Source organism: Corvus hawaiiensis, chromosome 2, assembly GCF_020740725.1.
Source record: "Corvus hawaiiensis isolate bCorHaw1 chromosome 2, bCorHaw1.pri.cur, whole genome shotgun sequence".
NCBI lineage: Eukaryota > Metazoa > Chordata > Aves > Passeriformes > Corvidae > Corvus > Corvus hawaiiensis.
Genome location: NC_063214.1, coordinates 33,730,222 through 33,739,784, shown reverse-complemented (window position 1 = coordinate 33,739,784; position 9,563 = coordinate 33,730,222). Strand labels below are relative to the sequence as shown.

General features: G+C 45.8%; 1 long non-coding RNA gene across 2 annotated transcripts in view; it reads right to left on the bottom strand.

Moving 5' to 3' along the window:
• Window positions 1-909: 909 nt before the first annotated feature.
• LOC125321641 overlaps window positions 910-9,563 on the bottom strand; it is a 33,929-nt gene continuing 25,275 nt past the window's right edge. The window contains exons 3-4 of one of the 2 annotated variants that reach the window (XR_007201617.1): window positions 2,744-2,832; window positions 910-1,276 (exon numbers count right to left, since the gene is read on the bottom strand). This is a non-coding gene — a long non-coding RNA (uncharacterized LOC125321641). Of the gene's footprint in view, window positions 2,833-9,563 lie in introns of both variants that reach the window. The other variant, XR_007201616.1, reaches the window with a different exon arrangement.

The following is a 9,563-nucleotide window of genomic DNA, read 5'->3' as shown; positions in this document are numbered from 1 at the left end:
AGTTTCAAAGAGGCTTGTGGTCATCTGGGTCCATGTTTCCTAGTAAAACAGATGTTGAAATACAAATTTCAATGCTTGGAAAATTCCAGCTTTTTGCAGAGATGCAAAGTAATTGGTCTGAAGCCCAAGAATTTCTTTCTCTGGGATTTGAGCATTTAACTCTCCTCTCTCCATCTCAGAGCCCCTAGGACTGGTCCAAATTTTTAATTTTCTAGAATTCTTGTATCAAACCATGTGGACAAGCTTCATGCAAATTCAGCATATTCCAGCTTGGGATTTCACTAATAGTTAGAATACTAAAATTAACTGTATCCTGGGCAGCATCAAAAGAAAGTGTGGCCATCAGGTTGAGGGAGATGATTTTCCCCCTCTACTCTTCTCTGGAGTAATGTATCCAGCTGTAGGTCCGCCAATATAAGAAGGACATGGACCTGCTGGTGCAAGTCCAGTAGATGCCATGAAGATGTTCAGAGAGCTGGAGCATCTCCCCCAGGGAGTCAGCCTGAGAAAGTTGGAGTTGTTTAGCCTGGAGAAGAGATGGCTGTGGGGAGACCTTAGAGGCCCTTCCAGTACCTAAAGGCACTACAAGAGAGCTGGAGAGAGACTTTTGATAAGGGGGACCTCTAACCTCATGGAGTGCAGGTTTAGATTAGATATCAGAAAAAAATTCTTCCCTGTGAGAGTGGTGAGGCACTGGCACCGGTTTCTCAGAGAAGCTGTGGATGCCCCATCTCTGGAAGCATTTAAGGCCAGCTTGGACGAAGCTCTGGTCTAGTGGAAGGTCTTCCTGCTGGGAACTGGATAATCTTTAAGGTCACTTCCAACCCAAACAGTTCTGTGATTCAATGAAATAACTGTGAAGGCATGTAATGGAGGAGGTCTCCCCATGTTATGCTGTTCCCAGTATATCACCCCTCTGTCTATGTGGTGCCACCACCAGTGCAGCATGAAGAGGGGCTCCAGGTGGTGTAATATGAGAGTAGAAGCCTATGGCACAAAGAGACTCAGAGACCAGAACATGATTTTTTTAAAAATTTATTGCAGCCAAGATTTTCGATCTGTGCAAACTGCAGCCTCTGCTATAATTCCCTCCAGCCTTAGGGGTAGAGGTGGAATGAGGGAGTACAGTTTTAGAAACAGGGTATCATCTTTCTTGTAGTCACAGATTTTAACACTGAAGAGACATTAAATAGCACCTTTATTGTCTTCCCTAAGGCCCAGAGGTCCCATGCTCTGAGGGGAGCTTGTTACCAGCACCTAGGATCCTGTTGCATTCCTGAATAAGTAGACATGGCAATTAAATAAGTATAAAATCTCAGCAGCAACTGAACAACAACTGTCTTCATCTCTCAACCTCCCCCCAAATGCTTATACAATTGAAAATGAAATTGCACCTCTGGGCTGAGCTGCAGCCGTTCTCCTCAGAGGCCCCTTCAATCCAATTGGCAAAGAATGGGGTCTGGCAAGGCTTACTCAGCTCATGTTTGCAAAAAACTTTGGAAATGAAAACTGCTGCGCAGCACTGAGTCATGCAGTTGCGACTTTGGAAAAGTGAAGTGTATGGAGCTTAGGAATACATCTGGATGCCTTGTGGAGAGCAGCTGGGGCCTGTGGGTTAAGTGTAGATTTCATATTAGCAACAATAACCAGGACTGAGCACTGGGAACCTCAACACCATAGTCTGTTCCTGGAAAAGTGAAGTTTTGGGTGGTTTTGCCAGCAGAGCAGCCTGCTGCTGCGGCTGACAGGCATTGTCCCTTCTGGACATGTATTCTGCTCCCCAGGACAATGGCAGAAGCCTGGCTGTGCACTGTGGAGGGAAGCACTGCTGCTCTGGATTAATGCTAACCTCGCACAGAGAAGGGAATTAATCTGGTCAGTAAAACCAAGTATTTAGAGAAACAAAAACAAGACCAAGTAGTGTTCCATATGCAGGACAGTTCTCATTTCCCATATTGCTTGACCGCCAGAGTAACTGGTGCCTTTCCTATCTCCTGTGCCCACTGCTGTATTGGTGATGACTCCCATCTGATGGGTGAGAAATTGGGGAAAAAGGGCCATTTTCAGGCCCCCTTTTCTGATGCTTCAGCTCAGTAAGTGAGGAGCCAATCAGCCATTTCAGGACACACAACAACCCATGAGTGGATGGGTAAGTGGATGCTGTAGGTGCCTCCTTCGTGTGTCTTCTCCATTTCTCCCAAAGGATCTGACCCAAATATGCTATAAGCCACTGGGTTTGAATCTGCACTTTAGGAAACCTGATGGTCTGTCTTTATGCTGCTTTTACTCCAGTTGTGTAGTTCTGCACTTACATTTCCTTTTTTTTCAAGGTGGTGGAGGGAGGGGAGAGAGAGAGAAAGGCCAACCAGGGGAAAAAAGGTCGATGCTTCTGTTAAAACCCCTTTGCATTCTCTTTGGTCTTGTGAGCAGTTTCAAGCAAACTTCCACCTGCAGTATCAATTTGGGTTATTCCTTCCCTCTGTCTGCAGGGAGAGGTCTCTGTTAGCCAAACGATTATTCTCAGAATAATAAAAACTTGCAGCTGGAACCAGGAGCCTGGCTGATGCAGACAATAAATCCAAGGAAGGCATACAGAAAGAAGAGATCGCTTTGTCTTGCCACGCTCAGAAATCTCCCTGGCTGTGTGGCTGTGTGCTTTCACCCCTCTGCAGATCAAACCCTTCAAAATTAACCCAGCTGCTGACATGGAATAAAGCAAGAGAGTATGGAAGGAAAGCTTTACCTGAAATAACAGTGGTGCCTTTAGCAAGAGAGGAAGGAAGGCAGCCTGCAGCTTGCAGCCCTCATGTAACGGCTTGTAAGGACTTGGAACTGAAACAGAAACCAAAACAAAAATACCGTCCTGTATTACTCCACAGATAAGGGGATCTCCTAAGTTTTGACCTGACTAATGCAGAGAAAAATATCTCAGCAGGTGCTGTTATAGCAGAACTGCATAAAACCAACAAGCTAGGATGCCTTCAGAATGCATTTAAGCCTAGAATTCTCTTAAATGTGGGCTTAAGTCCATTGCCTGCTTAGGAAACTGATATATGAAATGTATGTGATCACCTGATCCCCAAATCCTTTTTATTCCCAAGGATCTCAAGACCTCTGCAAGCACAGATGTGAGAAAAGATGACACATCAATACCTACATAAAGTCCAATACAGTATCTATCAGAAGATCCCTTCAGCTTTGGAGCACTGGGATGTGGCCAGGAAAGCCTGGTTGGGGTCTAGGAAATGGTGTGTGAGCCAAAGAGAATTAGGTATCCGATGTGTTTGACTGAGCTTAGGCTCTGACTTTCATAAAGCAAGCAGAGAGTCTTCTCTTAAATTTAAAGATGCCCAAAGTCTCAGAATATATGCTGGTTAAGATTTTGATCCAAAGGTGCTGTGAATCCTCATCATTAAAGGGTCCAACTCACCAGGAAAACGCTTTTTTTAATCCACTACTCAACATTTTCCAAACTGGCAGGGGCAAGCTGTCCCTTCCCTCTCCTCACTCTTCTTGGAGCCAGATGCCCCTGGATGGTTAAGCATTTTGAGGCACAGGGATGCTCGCTGCTGTGCTGTGGCAGCCAGTCTGCTCCAGGGCCTGGCAGAGGAGCCAAATTCCTTGGCCTGGCCCTCGACCACAAGCTCATCTTCCCATACCAGGAGCGGTAACACTGATCCCAGCTTTTCACAGAGCCAGAGCCGCCACTAGACACCAAATCAAGATTAAATGACAGTCACACATATTTTGTTTTCAAGGCAAATGCAAACAAAGATGTTTTGCTTTTGCAACCACAAAATTCTGCCGTTTGCAAAGAGTTCCTTGCATCTCCTCTGACACTCACTGCTCTCTTCTCGACTTACCCCCCTCCTGTGCTTCATGTTCTTACTGACCTTCCTTCAGCATGCCCCAGAGGAAAAATCAGGAACAAAGCATATCCATACCAAAGCCCTGGCACCCTGGAGGCAAGTCAGATGTGTGTATTGGTATTTTGGTGACATGCATGAAGAAAAGCCCAGATGGACAGGGGTTATATCTGATTCAATCCGGACGCTCCTGTCAAGCCCAGAACTACCAGTTATGTAAAGTATCTCTTAAGACACTGTGTGCTAGAAGGGACAAGAGCTTTAGCTCGTCAACATTCCTCCCTCCCTACTGCATCCCAATACTGACACCATTCCCATCATTGTTCTCCTCTGCCTTCTCCCCACTTTGCTCATATTTAGAAAGATCTGAAATGCAAAGAGCTGCAGTGCCAAAAGGACAGCAATAGAGGAGAGATTAGCTGGAATAGGGGGGCAGCTTTTGGAAGGCCTCTCTGTTGGTTTCCATCCATCCTTGCAGCCCTAAGTGAGAACTGGTTCCCACTCTAAAACCAAGCTCCAGAGCCAAGCACTGGTTACCGGCAGAGCCCGGCCAGAGCCCACCTTTACCAGACTTGGGCATCTCAGAGTGTCCTTGGCTCTGTTTCCAAGTTTTGTGCAACTCTCTGCACACACATTTTGGTCACATCACCCCTCACTGATTTCTTGAAGTGCTATTTCTCGGTGAGAGAAAGAAAAACAAACGGATGTTCATCTTTCCTTACTAGACCCTGCTGTGACCCCTCTTACACACCAGTCCTTGTTGTTTTCAATACTCAAAAAATGTGTGTCTTTTACCCCAGCACCTCTCGGTAAGCTGATACCAATCCCAGTAAGCTGCTTCTCTTGTTAAGGGGTCTAGTTCACCAAACTGAAATTTGAGAAATTCAGACCAGAAGGAAATAGGAAGAGCAGTGGATATTCCCCAGGGAACAGGATCACAGAGAGGAGTTGGACATCCTCAAACACAAGAGTGGGGGACTTCCCACCAGACAGTTTCATCTGACCAGCAGCAAGGAGTTTGCTTTAGGATCTTAGATAAAATCCTCCTGGAAGCCGTATGAATCTAAGAATTGATACATATTATCTGTAAAACCTGAATGTACTCTGTAGGCTGATTTGAGAAAAAAAACCTGTCAAGAAATGAACAAAATTAAACCTTGAAATCCAAGCTCTGAACCTGACCAAAGGAAGTATTTTAACCCTATCAATCCTTCCATTGCCTCTAGGACACTCACTGGGAGCGTCTCCATTGCCACTGAATTTATGAGAAAGGATTCAGTTACTGCAAGAACAGCAGAAATGATAGATATGTACAGAGGTAGATGGTTGAAGGCAGGGAGGGAGGAAAAGAGAGAGAGCGCTAGCAGTTGTGATTTTATTTCTTCTGACTGCATCACCCAGACTCTGACTAAAACAAGATCAAAACCCTTCACTAATCTATACATCTCCACATGTGTAGAAGTGTTAAGACAAACACTGGAAAATTCTTACACCGGGGTCTTGCTTTTCTTTACAGAAAATATTTGCAAATCTTAGGTTCTTAAATCTGAGAAGAGCCATCGCTGGTCCTTTCCATTCCAAAAGGAAAGCTGCCTTGTTTGAGTGGTGAAACAGACTCAAGTACCCAAGCTGAAAACATACACCACCAAATGCTAGAGGAGGTGTAGGGTTACCAGCCCATAGTCTCTGTCTGAAATAAGGAGATCAATAGGTTAAATATGCCTCTTTGGTAAAACATTGCAAAGAAAGTATAGAGTTCTCACTTGCCTCCTGTATTTTGCTTGCTTTTTACTTTTCACCATCAAGTCATGAAATCATAGATATTTCAATATTTGTTGAAGCAAGGAGAGGCATCACTTAAACTTCCACACTGGACTTCCAGAGGGCAGACTTTGACCTATTCAAGAGACTTATTTGGAAAGTTCCTTGGGAAGCCACCCTTAAAAACAAATTAGTCCAGGAAGGATGGATGTGCTTCAAAACAGAAATCTTGAAGGCAGAGGAACAGACTGTCCCTATACGCTGAAAGAGAAACCAATGAGGAAAACGACCAGCCTGGATGGTCAAGGAGCTTTTGAAGGAACTAAGGAAAAAAAGAGCTTGTATCACCTTTGGAAGGATGGTCAGGTATCTCAGGAAAGCTTAAGGGAGTAGCTAGGCCTTGTAGGAAAAAAATCAGATAGGCAAAAGCCCAGTTAGAACTCAGTCTGTTCACTTCTATAAAGGACAATAAAAAATATTTTTATAAATACATAAATGGCAAAAGGAAGGGCAAGGACAACCTCCATTCTCTATTAGATGTGGGAGGGAATTTAGTAACTAAAGATGAGGAAAAGGCAGAGGTACCTAACACCTTCTTTGCCTCAATTTTCAACAGAAAGACAGGTTGTCCTCAGGACAATTGTCCTCCTGGGCTGGGAGATGGTGTCAGCGAGCAGAATAGCCCTCCTGTTATCCAGGAAGAAACAGTCAGAGACCTGCTGAGCCATTTGGATGCTCACAAATCTATGGAACCAGATGGGATCCATCCTAGGGTGATGAGGGAGATGGCAGATGAGCTTGTGAAGCTGCTCTCCATCATTTGCCATCAGTCCTGGCTCACTGGGGAGGTCCCAGATGACTGGAAGCTGGCCAATGTGACGCCCATCCACAAGAAGGGCTGGAAGGAGGATCCGGGTAACTACAGGCCTGTCAGCCTGACCTCGGTGCCCAGTTCATCTTGAGTGTCATCTCAGGGCACCTACAGGACAGCTGAGACATCAGACCCAGCCAGCATGGGTTTGGGAGGGGCAGACTGCTTGACCAACTTGATCTCCTTTTATGACCAGGTGACCCACCTGGGGAATGCAGGAAAGGCTGTGGATGTTGTCGGACGTCAGCAAAGCCTTTCACACCATCCCCCACAGCATACTCCTGGAAAAGCTGGCAGCCCACAGCTTGGACATGTGCACTGGGTTAAAACCAGCTGGATGGCTGGGCCCAGAGAGTGGTGGTGAATGGTGCTGAATCCAGCTGGTGGCCTGTCACTGCTGGTGCCCCCCAGGGATCAATGCTGAGGCCAGTCCTGCTTAATATCTTCATTGACGATCTAGATCAGGGGAGTGAGTCCATCATCAGTAAGTTTGCAGATGACACCAAGTCTAAGCCTGCCTGTTCTCAGGCCCTAGGACACAGACCTTGAAGCCAAAAATGGCAAACATGCTCACCTTTGGATGATTTGAGTGACGGTAGGTCAGAGTGTGAGCTCTTGTGTCATAGAGTCATAGAGTCATAGAGTCATAGAGTCATAGAATTATAGAATCATAGAATCATAGAATGGCCTGAGCTGGAAGGCACCTTCAAGATCATTCAGTTCTGAAACCCCTGCCATGGGCAGGGACACGTTCCAATAGACCAGGATGCTCAAAGTCCCATCCATCTGAGCACTGTTTAGAGCCAAGAGAGATAAACTGCTCTGCTGGGTGGGTAGGTGCCTCCTTCAACTACAGCTGTCTCCTGGCACGAACACCTGTGGAAACTTTGGGGCTCTCCAAACCATAGCAAGCCCCTCATCGGGGTGCCCAGGCTGTTCTGAATAGGTAAATAAACACTGCTCCTTCTGCTGGGGAGACAACCATGGCTCTGAATTAACCACAAAGACACAATGCACACGATAGGAAAATATTCAGCTTGGTGGTTTTGGCTCAATCAGAGAGCATTTCTCTCATGCCAATAGCTTTTCAGAGCTGACTTCAGGATGCATGTCCTGGCTGTATCTTAACAGGAACTTTAGCTCAGGGAAAAAGCTCTCTAGAGGAATGAAGAAGGCATTCAGCCCCACCAGCAGCTGGTAAATGAGAACTTGGGTGCCTAATTCAGTTTTGAGAATCTTTACACCCCTTTTTTGTGCCTCTTTGCACAGGGGAAACCTGGCTATGTGCTGACCACATTGGATGTCCTACAAAGCTCTTCTCAAAAAAACACCGCTTCTGTCTCTCCTCAATTTATATCCTTGGGAGGAAAGCTTCTGCTTGGATCGGAGAAGAGCAGAACAGGTGGGGTCCAGGCTTAGAGTGAAGGTCAGAAAAATGCTGCTTTTTCACAAGACTGATATTCTCTCATTGTTCTCTCTGCCCCTTGCCACCCTTTAAAGGACAGTTCAATATTACAGCTTCCTGTTAATGATTCATCCTAGCCTGTATTTGCTTAGGTAAAGTTCACATCATGAACTGCCTGAGCCTGCCTGATCTGGCCTCCCTGGGTTGTAAATCGGCAAGAGCTGAGACAGTGGTGACGAACGATGACCACAATGAACAGGCACTTCTTACTTTCTTATGTAAGCAGTTTCAGGACATTTTGCAACTGTTTCAAGCACGCAGGAACTTTGCTTCCCATTTTTTCCTCCACAGTGCCTGGCCATGGCATCACCATCTTCCAGAGCAGTTCATTAGGTCTAGACTTAAATTATGGGTGTCATATGAATGAAATAAAACACAAGTTAGTGAGGTGATGATTAAAGAACAATCTGAGGTCCTGCAGGTCCCTTTCTTCCTTGTAGGATGATGGGTTGTGTGGTGAGATGGGGAGCAGGGGAAGTGAAGGATGCTTGCAAATGGGGTGACTGGGGAGGTCTCTTGGACCTTCTACTTTTCATGCGGCCCTCTCCTGGGTACCCCAGACTGGGGATGGCATGGTCATGGGCACGAGGGAGGTACCAGGGCATGCAAATGAGGTTCAATGTGGGTTTTGAAAGGTTGTGAGCTGAGCTCCAGTTATACTGGCACTTTACACTGAGGTGTTCAACCTGATTTAGCTTCACAGGAGTCACATAAACCTTACTTGTTTGAGGAGTTTAAAGAGGAGTAAAATCACTGGTTTCAAGAAATGCACATCAACAGAAAGACAGTACAGGCAAAATGAATGAATCCAACCACTAAAACATCTGGAATTAATGCACTCAAGTGGGAAGCATCTGCTTTACATGAAGAAGGTCAAAAGGGGCTGCTAGCTAGGAAAGGAATTTGTGATCATGGTAAAAATATCACTGAAATGTCTGAACAGGCCTTAGTTAGGAGCAGAAGAGACAGCAGAGATGAAGCTGGATTGCATTCTGGGGGCAACACACTACACATTAGATGCTTGGTGCAAACTGCTCTAAACAGTGCTCTATCCTGCTTGGAGGAGCCATTCGACATCGAACTTGGTGTGATTGCACCATAGGTGATGACAGGAGTTCTTCGTCTTTTTCTGAGCTTGAAGGTAGAAGGTAAAGGAGTGTCAGGACTGTGAGAGAGAGCATCCTCTGGAATCAGACACGGTCAACATTCTGTGGCTGCTGTAACCAGCACTGCTGAGGTGGGGGAGATTAGATTTCTGCAAGCTTCACCTCCCTGAAGAGAGGTTGTTGCCAGGTGAGGGTTGGTCTCTGCTCCCAGGTAACAAGCTACTGGACCAGAAGAAATGGCCTTAAGTTGCACTGGGGAGGCTTAGATTGGGTTTAGGAAGAATTTCCTCCCCAAGATAGTTGTGAGGCATTGGAACAGGCTGCCCAGAGAAGTGGTGGAGTCACTATCCCTGAAAATGTTCAAATGCATGTAGATGTGATGGGTGGGGACATGGTTTAGTGGTGGGCTTGGCAGTGCTGGTTAATGGTTGAACTTGATTTTCTTGGAGGTCTGTTCCTTTCTAAATGATTCTAAGATTCTAAGCTAACCCGAA